At 39.3% G+C, this 10,956-nt stretch overlaps 1 long non-coding RNA gene across 1 annotated transcript; it reads right to left on the bottom strand.

Annotated features, from left to right (window-relative positions):
* Positions 1-2,330: 2,330 nt before the first annotated feature.
* Positions 2,331-9,437, bottom strand: LOC138923865 (uncharacterized). Its single transcript, XR_011438070.1, has 2 exons — positions 9,169-9,437; positions 2,331-2,598 (listed from the first exon to the last, which is right to left on the bottom strand). It is a non-coding gene; the product is annotated as an uncharacterized lncRNA (long non-coding RNA).
* Between the last annotated feature and the right edge of the window lie 1,519 nt (positions 9,438-10,956).

Here is a 10,956-nt window from a genome sequence, read left to right as displayed (position 1 = left end):
TTGGAAATGAACTGCAGCCAAGTATGAGGAGTTAGGGAACAGGAATCAGAGGCTCCTGTTAAGATGGGACTGGGCAGTGGTGGTGCTATTGGCAGGTGACTGGGGGGAGTCCAGTTGGGAAAGCTGGGCGGCAACCAGAAGCCCAGGTGTTTCAACAGGGAAGCTGAGCAGAAACCAAGGCTGGCAGAAGCCCTCGGAGGCCCCAGGAACATGCAGCAAGAGGTTAGTCATCAAGATGAGGCAGAACTGGACCTCCTGGCACGAAAGCAAGAAGGTTCTGAAGACGAGACTCAGGACCCAGGTCAAAGGCAGGACCAGTCAGCTTTGACAACAGGCGAAGATTTGGTCCCAGGAGCAGGGCTGCCAGCACCGGGGGAGGTCTGAGCAGGACTCATTATAAAGATTACTTGGCTCAGTTCCGACTCAACTAAGGAAGACCCTCTAGTTCCTTAAATTCTCCAACTTCAGGGTCAGCAGCACCTCAGATCCCACCCAGGGCGAGGTCAGCTGCTCCCTGCCATGCACAGAGCAGAGCCTCAGCTAGGGAAACGGCACTGGCCCTGCCATGTCACCGTGTCCTACTTTCTTCCTAGGAGGGTTCACAGTGCTTGTTATCAGTGTCAGACATCAAAATGCAGCCTTGATTATGTCCATTCTCTAATTTTGGTCTTAATAAAGTCTTCCGTTAGTGAATGCTATATGGCACGTGACATCACAACAGACACGCTAGGTGAACTAGAGTTGAAAAGGACATTTTAAAGGAGTTTAAAATTTAATTGAAGAGTTAAGAAAGGATGAGGGGTGTTGTCCCCGTGATAATCACTCGAGGGTTTCTCACGGTAGCTCAGGGGTCCACACAAACTTGAGTCAGCAGATCAAAGAAACAGAACAGCAGCCCCTGCACGGAAAACAATCCAGCACAGCAGGTGCCGGGATGGGTGCATTGGCACTCAGCGTACTTTATTACGAGATTTTCAAGACATAGAAAACAGCATAAAGATGAAAATATGAGCAAACAGGTGACCACAAGGGTCAGCCATAAAATACTACCAAGTAATGGAAGTCGCTGTGCACCTGGGGACCTCTCTCCCGTCCCATTGCTGTGCTGTCAAACAGCCCCTGTGGGGGTGACCACTGTTTATCACTGTACCCAGACCTTGTTCCTGATGCCAGGATGAAAGCTCTCTGTTTAAGATCAGCACTTCCTTCTCCGAGGCCTGTATCCCTTACAGTGTTTTGGCAGACATGGTTACCACCCGCCAGTGGAGCAGTGATCCTCTGGCTGGAGCGGGCATCAGAATCACCTCAAGCCTGGAGAACGCTCATGAGTTTGATCAGCAGGTCAGGTGGGGCCTGAGAACGTCAATGTCCAGCAGGTTCCCTGGCGATGCTGGTGACGCTGCTGCCTGAGAGCCACCCTGAGGCCTCTGTGTGTGGAGAGAGCTGAGGCAGATGGTCCCAGTGCCGAGGATGCGGCTGCATTTGGAGACCATGCTGAGCTGCTCAGCTGAGTGAACAGTGCTCTGAAGAAGCCGTCACAGCTCGGCAGCCTCAGCAGAGGGTGGGAAGAGGTAAGTGGAAATTCTTTCATTTCTCCACTCAGGCTTTAAAGTTGGAAAGGGAGAGATTTAGGGGAAATAAAGACACGAGGATCATTAACCTGCCAAATAAACTACTCCAGAGAAATCACATGCTAACATTACACAGACTCAAAAACTGTGAGTACATTTCTGAATGATACATTCCCAGTGGGATATTAATCAGCAAATGTAGCCTTTAAATTATTACAAGAAGGATACTTGTCTGTGTGTAGTGTCTCTGGGGAAACCAACGGAGGTGAAGTGCTGAACGGGAGGAGCTCCCAGTCTGACCCAAAGTGGAGATCACGCTCTTCCGTTTTGTAATGACACTGGCTTCCTGGCTGCTTTGGTGAAAATAACCTATTTCCTCTTCTTGTATCCCAAGACCAGGCAGGAACCTTGCTTGTCCTGCCCCCTATTTTATCCCAATACCTGGCACGTAGGAAGCATTTAATATACACTTTTGAAAAGTATTGAATAATAACAGTAAAAGTACATTCACGACATCCTAGAGCCTATAATGATTCAAGTGAAAAGAAAAAAAAAAAACCTGAATCAATACAGTCTAAAGAGAAACAGTATTGTTTACATTGTTGTCACATCCCAGCTGAAAAGAAAGAGCAGCCAACCCACAAAAGCTGAGCCAGAGCCTTAACGTGGTGCTGAGAGAAAGCGGAGAGGGCCCCAGTGAGAGACAGAAACCTGTCAGCCTTGTTATGACAGGGAGAACGGCAAGGCGAACACCAGCAATTGGTCAATGACTTTAAGTTTACTGTGAAATTTTTAAGACATACAAAAGACGTGGTGTGATACAATAAATGCCTGTGTTCCAACACTTCTCAGTCCCAGTGTTGCTGTCGACTTGGCTTCTGCCCGGATTTCCACACCTTTGTAGGGGACCTCCTTTCCCCCATCAACCGTCCATGCAGCCTCTTTGTCTTTGGCATTCTAGGTCTCCTGTGACGTGTCTCAGTGTGGATTTCCCTTCTGTTTATCCTGCTGGGAGTTATTGTGATTCCTAAAGAATAAATAAAGAAAATAAAAAGAAGTGAATAAATTTAGTGGTTCATATCTTTCATCAAGTCTGGTGAATGTTGGCAACATCTCTTCTTGCCCGCCCATGCTCTGTGTATTTTCTTCTGCAGGAAGTCCACTTAGCTCGATGGGACCTTTCTGTTCTGTTCCCATGCTTCTTGACCTCTACTGTCTCCATTTCTCCTTGTGTGCAGTTTTGGGTAGTTGCTTTACATGCAGCTCATAGTTCACTAATTCACTTTTCAGTTCTTTAAAAAATATTATTCAATCATTTTTTGGAACTTCTGGTTCCTTATTTATTGGTTATGCTTTTAAGTTCTATTCTTTAAGGCTTTTGAACATTTTAATCATATATTCTGAAATTGATAATTCTGGTATCTTGAATTTTACTTTTCTAATTCTGGCCTGTTTTGTTTCCTCTGCCTCTCATTCATGGTGTCTTGTTCCCCCATGTATTGGACAGGTTTTGAGAGAAAATTCACATTTGGCTGACTTGACTTGGCAAATCCTCAGACCCCTGGATTGAGAATGCTCTCCTCTAAAAATGAATGGTGCTTCCTCTGCCCGGCACTCAAGATCTGCCAACCTGGAGATCTGCTTTAAGTACCCTGGTGTTGGTGGGAGGTGGTTCGCTCAGTTCTAATCACCCATCTTTTTTGGGCCCAAGGCCTGTTTTCTAATTCAAACATTATTATTGAGAATTATTAAAATCCTCATAACCACACATACCCCCAAGGTAGTAACAGTTTAAAATTTTGCTTAATATTCTGTTATTTTGCTCCCTGTTTATTTTCATCCTCTGGGGCTTTTCCTTACTTCCTTTTGAGTTCACTATTCATTATAAATGACATGTGTGGCAATTTACCCCACATTTCTAATTATTTTGTAGCAGAAAGATATATAGAATATCTGATTTACCGTATTTCCTAACTTATTTAAAGGAATGAAACTATAGTATAGCATATAAGAACATACATTTTGGACTCAGAAAGACCTGGAGTAAGATATTGCCTCTGATTTTCTCTAGCCATGTGACCTTAGACAATTTACTTAACCTCTCTGAGTTTTAATTTTCCTGTGCATTCTAATAGGGCTGCATTAATAAATAAAAGTAATCTGATACATGGAAAAATGACTGGCTCTCACGTAGCATTCAATAAATGATAATTACTATTATTTTAATTATTGAAGTACTTCCAAGGTTATTGTGAGACTGTAGTAAGAATAGAGTAGCCGAAGACTGATAACGTATTTCTCATGCATAATTATGGAGAAACTGGTAGACTAACATGTAAAATAGCAATCCTTTACCAGTCAGCAGCTCACGTGGAGACAGGACTAGGCTGTGTAGACGTGGACTATCAACAATGACTGAGGAAAGATCCCCAAGTTTTGTCACTCTTCACACATGCCCTGTGCTTTCCACCCTCTGACTTTGCCTGAGTCTCTTTGGGTCTAGAATGCCTCCAGATCCCACCTATGCACATTGAAATCTATCCATCCTTCAAGACCCATTTCAAATGTCATAAGAAGTCTTAGTATGTTTGAAATTATTCACAACTATGGAGGCTCCACCTTGCTGCATTCCTAGCAGGCAGCTGTGGACTCAGCCTCTTACTGCAGAGTGGAGTCAGTCTAAAAAGATATTTTGCCTGGAAAACAAGTCTCATAGTTTGGAGACAAACGTCCATGCTCTATGTTAGCATTATCAGGATGGGGCAACATTTCCCAAACTTTGATCACTAGAGTATTATCCTTATGATCTGTACCCTATCTCTATACAACCTATACTACTAGTTACTTAAGATTTTCTTTAAAATTGCACATCTTTTACTTACATTTATTTAAAAGGGTAACAGGCAATTTTTCTGTAGTTTTAAATGTTTCCGTTTTTTTAATTTAAGAAAATGATATCAATGGAAAAGCAGTATATCTTGTTTTTTGTATAAGGTAATTTTAAAAGTAAACATTTAAAAAACCAAATAATGTTGTGAACTTTTAAAATTTAAATAATAAATACAGTAATAAAGTAAATTGATTTATGAAAATGCTTATAGAAAAGTCAGTTCCTCAGTGAGCATGGACCTCAGTCAGTAATAAAGGATACCCACATTTGGCCGACTGGATGAAAAAACAAGACCCATATATATGCTGCATACAAGAGACACACTTCAGATCTAAAGACACTCACAAACTGAAAGTGAAGGGCAAAGAAAAGAAAGCTGGGGTAGCAATACATATATCAAAAAAATAGACTTTAAAACAAAAAATGTAACAAGAGACAAAGAAGGGCACTACATAGTGATGAAGGGAACAATCCAAGAGGATACAACATTTGTAAACGTCTATGCACCCAACACAGGAGCGCCTAAATATATAAAGCAATTATTAACAGACATAAAAGGAGAAATAGACAGTAATACAATAATAGTAGGGGACTTTAACACTTTACTTACACCAATTGATAGATCATCCAAACAGAAGATCAATAAGGAAACATGGCCTTAAATAACACATTTGACCAGATGGACTTAGTAGATATATATAGAACATTCTATCCAAAAACCACAGAATACACATTCTTTTCAAATGCACATAGAACATTCTCCAGAATATATCACATATTAGGCCACAAAACAAGTCTCAATAAATGTAAGAAGACTGAAATAATAGCAAGCATCTTTTCTGACCACAATGGTATGAAACTAGAAATCAACTACAGGAAGAAAATCAGAAAAGACACACATATGTGGAGATTAAATAAAATACTACTGGACAACAATTGGGTCAATGAAGAAATCAAAGGAGAAATAAAAAAATACCTGGAGACAAATGAAAATGAAAATACGACATGCCAAAATCTTTGGGATACAGCAAAAACGGTTGTATGAGGGAAGTTTATAGCAATACAGGCCTACCTCAACAAACAAGAAAAATCTCAAATAAACAATCTAACAGTGCACCTAAAGGAACTGGAAAAAGAAGAACAAACAAAGCCCAAAATCAGTAGAAGGAAGGAAATAATAAAAATAAGAGCAGAAATAAATCAAAGAGACTAAAAAACAATAGGAAAAAAATCAATGAAACCAAGAACTGGGTTCTTTGAAAAGACAAACAAAACTGACAAACCTTTAGTTAGATTCACCAAGAAAAAAAGAGAGAAGGCTCAAATAAATAAAAATCAGAAATGAAAGAGTAGAATTACAACAGACACCTCAGAAATACAAAAGATTATAAGGGAATACTATGAAAAACTATATGGAAACAAATTGGATAATCTAGAATAAAGAGATAAATTCTTAGACTCATACAACCTTCCAAAACTAGATCAAGAAGAAATAAAGAATTTGAATAGACTAATCACCAGTAAGGTGATCAAAACAGTAATCAAAAACCTCCCCAAAAATAAAAGTCCAGGACCAGATGGCTTCCCTGGTAAACTTTACCAAACATTCAAAGAAGACCTAATACCTATCCTTCTCAAACTCTTCCAAAAATTTGAAGAGGAGGAGAAGCTTCCCAACTCATTCTATGAAGCCAACATTACCCTGATACCAAAACCAGACAAGGACAACACAAAAAAATTTTAGGCCAATATCACTGATGAACATCGGTGCAAAAACCCTCAGCAAAATATTAGCAAATTGAATATTACAATACATTAAAAAGATCATACATGATGATCAAATGGGATTTATTCCAGGGATGCAGGGATGGTTCAGCATCCGCAATCAATCAATGTGATATACCACATTAACAAAATGAAAATAAAAATCATATGATCTTCTCAACAGATGCAGAGAAAGCATTTGACAAGATACAGTATCCATTTATGATAAAAACTCTGAATAAAATGGGTATAGAAGGAAAGTACCTTAACATAATAAAGCCCATACATGACTAACCCACAGCTAATATCATTCTCAATGGAGAAAAACTGAAAGCTATCCACCCAGGAACAAGAACCAGACAAGGACACCCACTTTCACCACTGTTATTTAACATTGTATTGGAAGTCTTAGCCAGAGCAATCAGGCAAGAAAAAGAAATAAAAGTGATCCAAATTGGAAAGGAAGATGTGAAACTGTCACTATTTGCCGATGACATGATTTTATATTTTATAAAACCCTAAAGAATCCACTAAAAAACTTTTACAAATAATAAATGAATATGGTCAAGTTGTGGGATACAAAATCAACATACAAAAATCAGTTGCATTTCTATCGACTAACAATGAAGTAGCAGAAAGGGAAATTAAGAATACAATCCCATTTCCAATTGCAACAAAAAAATAAACTTAACCAAAGAGGTGAAAGATCTATACACTGAAAATAAAACATTGTTGAAAGAAATTGAAGACAACACAAAGAAATGGAAAGATATTCCATGCTATTGGTTTGGAAAAATTAGCATAGCTAAAATGTTCATACTTCCTAAGGCAATCTACAGATTCAATGCAATCCCTATCAAAGTTCCAACAACATTTTTCAGAGAAATAGAAGAAATATTCCTAAAATTATATGAAACAACATAAGACCCAAAACAGCCAAAGGAATCCTGAGAAAAAAAGAGCAAAGTTGGAGGCATCACACTCCCTGATTTCAAAATATACTACAAAGCCATAGTAACCAAAACAGCATGGTACTGGCACAAAAACAGACACACAGATCAATGGAACAGAATTGAGAGCCAAGAAATAAACCCACACTTCTATAAACAGCTAATTTTTGACAATGGAGCCAAGAAGATACAATGGAGAAAAAAAGTCTCTTCAATAAATGGTGTTGGGAAAACTGGACAGCCACACACAAAACAATGAAAGTAGAACATTATCTTACACAAAAATTAACTCGAAATGGATTTAAGACTTGAATGTAAGACCTGGTAGCATTAAACTTCTAGAAGAAAACATGGGCAGTACGCTCTTTGACATCAGTCTTAGCAGCATATTTTCAAGTACCATGTCTGACCTGGCAAGGGAAACAATAGAAAAAATAAACAAATGGGACTACATCAAACTAAAATCTTCTGCACAGCAAAGGAAATCATCAACAAAATGAAAAGACAACCTAACAGTTGGGAGAAGATATTTGCAAATCATATATCTGATAAGGGGTTGATATCCAAAATATATAAAGAACTCATACATCTCAACAACAACAACAAAAATCTAACAACCCAATTAAAAAATGGGCAAAAGATCTGAACAGACATTTCTCCAAAGAAGATATACAGATGGCCAACAGGCACATGAAAGGATGTTCAGTATCACTAAGTACCAGGGAAATGCAAATCAAAACTACAATGAGATATCACCTCAGTCTGGTCAGAAAGGCTATAATTAACAAGACAGGAAACAATAAGTGTTGGAAAGGATGTAGAGAGAAGGGAACCTTCATACACTGCTGGTGGGAGTGCAAACTGGTGCAGCCACTATGGAAAACAGTATGGAGATTCCTCAAAAAATCAAGAATAGAACTACCATATGATCCAGCTATTCCACTGCTAGGTATTTATCCAAAGAACATGAAAACACAAATGCATAAAGATATATGTACCTCTATGTTCATCACAGCATTATTCACAATAGCCAAGACTTGGAAACAACCTTGGTGCACATCACGGGACAAATGGATAAAGAAGATGTGCTATATATGAACAATGGAGTATTACTCTGCCATAAGAAATGATGAAATTCAGCCATTTGTGACAACATGGATGGACCTTGAGAGCATTATGCTAAATGAAATAAGTCAGAGGGAGAAAGTCAAATACCGTATGATCTCACTCATAAGTAGAAGATAAAAACAATGACAAACAAACAAATAGAAACAGAGATTGGATTGGTGGCTACCAGAGGGGAAAGCGGGGAGAGAGGATGGAAAAGGGGCGATTAGGCACATGTGTGCAGTGATGGATTGTAATTACTCTTTTGGTGGTGAACATGATGTAATCTACACACAAATCAAAATATATAAAGATGTACAGCTGAAATTTATATAATGTTATAAACCACTGTTACCTTAATAAAAAGAATTTTTAAAAAAGAAGACGTGGTATGTATATACAATGGAATACTACTCAGCCATAAAAAAGACAAAATCGTCCCATTTTCATCAACATGGATGGAACTTGAGGGTATTATGTTAAGTGAGATAAGCCAGACAGAGAAAGACAAACACAGTATGATTTCACTCATATGTGGAAGATAAGCAAATACATAGACAAAGAGATCAGACTAGTGGTTACCAGAGGGGTAGGGGGTTGGGGGTGGGCATAAGGGGTAAAGGGGCACATTTATATGGTCACTGACAAATAAGAATGTACAACTGAAATTTCACAATGTTATAAGCTATTATGACGTCAATTTAAAAAAAAAAGGTACATTGTTGAGAAGGGGCGGAGCAAAATGGCAGGGTGAGCTGACCTGGGATTCTCTCCCCTCCAAAATACAACAAAGGATTGGAAAAACTGAATTTCAGAGAATAAACCTAATGCCAGCACGTTACAGACCTACAATACCAAGAAGGCGGAGATCATAAACCCTACTTACGGCCTCGGAGGCGCTGGAACGGTAGGAGAGAACATCGCTCCCTCCCCTAGAGTCTGCGATCGCTGCGGCGCGGGTCAGGAAGGAGCGGGGGAGGGGCCGCGCGACCGGGGGATCATCCAGGACTCCTGCCACTGATTCAGTGGAGACCCGCTGACGGGGGGGGAAAGCTTCCGTCCGCAGGGACCCTATAAATCAAGGGCCTTGGGAGACCAGAGAACAGAACTGATCTGAACCCAGACCAGCGCGTGTGAGTAACAGCCCCTCCCCCCTAACAAAGCCAGTGGGCGCAGCCATCTTGCCCCAAGGCGGAGAGCTAACATGCTGCTCTCGACCCCCATCTAGTGGCAACAGGCTGTAACTGCAACTGAATTCTAGCACCATGAGAAAAAACCGCTCCTCTACCATCCAGCAATTTATAAAAGCCCCAGACCAGAAGGAAAACAATAAAAACACAGAATTAAGTCCTGAGGACTTGGAATTAGGTAAACTAAGTGATAATAAATTCAGAGCAGCTATAATCAAAAAACTCAATGAGGTAGAGAGAAAGATAGAGAAACAAGCCGAGTTCTGGAGTTACTTCACAAAAGAGATTGAAATCATAAAGAAGAATCAAACAGGATTACTTGAGATGAATAACACAATGGACCAGATAAAACAGAATACGGATTCCCTGAATGCCCGTGTAGACACCATAGAAGAGCAAATTAACATAATTGAAGATAGACAGGCTGAATGGCTCCAGACAGAGAAAGAAAGAGAGCTAAGAATTAAAAAAAAAATGAGGAAAATCTCCGAGAGATAATGGATTCAATGAGGAGTAAGAACATAAGGATCATAGGAATTCCCGAGAATGTGGAAAAGGAAAATGGAGCAGAAAGTGTGCTTAACGAAATTATTGAAGAGAACTTCCCAAATCTAGGGATTGACGGAGAAATGTGTGTAGAGGAAGGTTTCAGATCTCCTAGATTTGTCAATGTAAAAAGACCTACTGCAAGGCACATAGTAGTAAAATTGGCAAAAAGGAAAGATAAGGAAAGAATACTCAGGGAAGTAAGAGAAAAAAGAGAATAACCTATAAAGGAGCCCTATCAGACTGTCAGCGGATTTCTCTACAGAAACCTTACAAGCTAGGAGAGAATGGAGTGACATAGTCAAAGCTTTAAAAGATAAAAATCTTCAGCCAAGAATACTCTATCCAGCAAGAATTTCCTTCAGATATGAAGGAGAAATTAAATCTTTTCCAGACAAACAAAAGTTAAGGGAATTTGTAACTAAAAGCCCTCCACTACAAGAAATCCTCAAGAAGGCTCTCATACCTGAAAAAAAGAAAAAAGGGAGAAAGGGGACACAATCCACAGACTAGGGAGACTGATGGATAGAATCAGAACAGGATAGCAAATATTCAACTATAGCATTAGGGTAAAGGTAAGGAAACTACCAAAGCAAGGATGATCTTGTCACTCTAACTACAAATTCATAAGACGAGTTTGAATAAGAAATGAAAATAATTATTTAGGAGGGGAAGAGCAAAGGGTCTAAATCAGTATAGGCCACGTAAGTAAGAGACCACCAGAGAATAGACTATATTATACACAAGATTCTAAATACAAACTTCAAGGTAGACACTAAACTAAAGTACAGAACAGAGTCACAAATCATAAATAAGGAAAAATCTAAGAAACCCAGCATAAGAAATTGCAGTATTAAATGGGTAGTCTAAAGCACACAGGAAAAGAAACGCAGGAAAACAAGATAATGAGCGACAGATTGACAGCATTAAGTCCACAT

Source organism: Equus caballus, chromosome 4 (assembly GCF_041296265.1).
Source record: "Equus caballus isolate H_3958 breed thoroughbred chromosome 4, TB-T2T, whole genome shotgun sequence".
In the NCBI taxonomy this organism is placed as follows: Eukaryota; Metazoa; Chordata; class Mammalia; order Perissodactyla; family Equidae; genus Equus; species Equus caballus.
The sequence above is the reverse complement of the archived record's forward strand: the minus strand, read 5'-3'. Positions and strand labels throughout refer to the sequence as shown.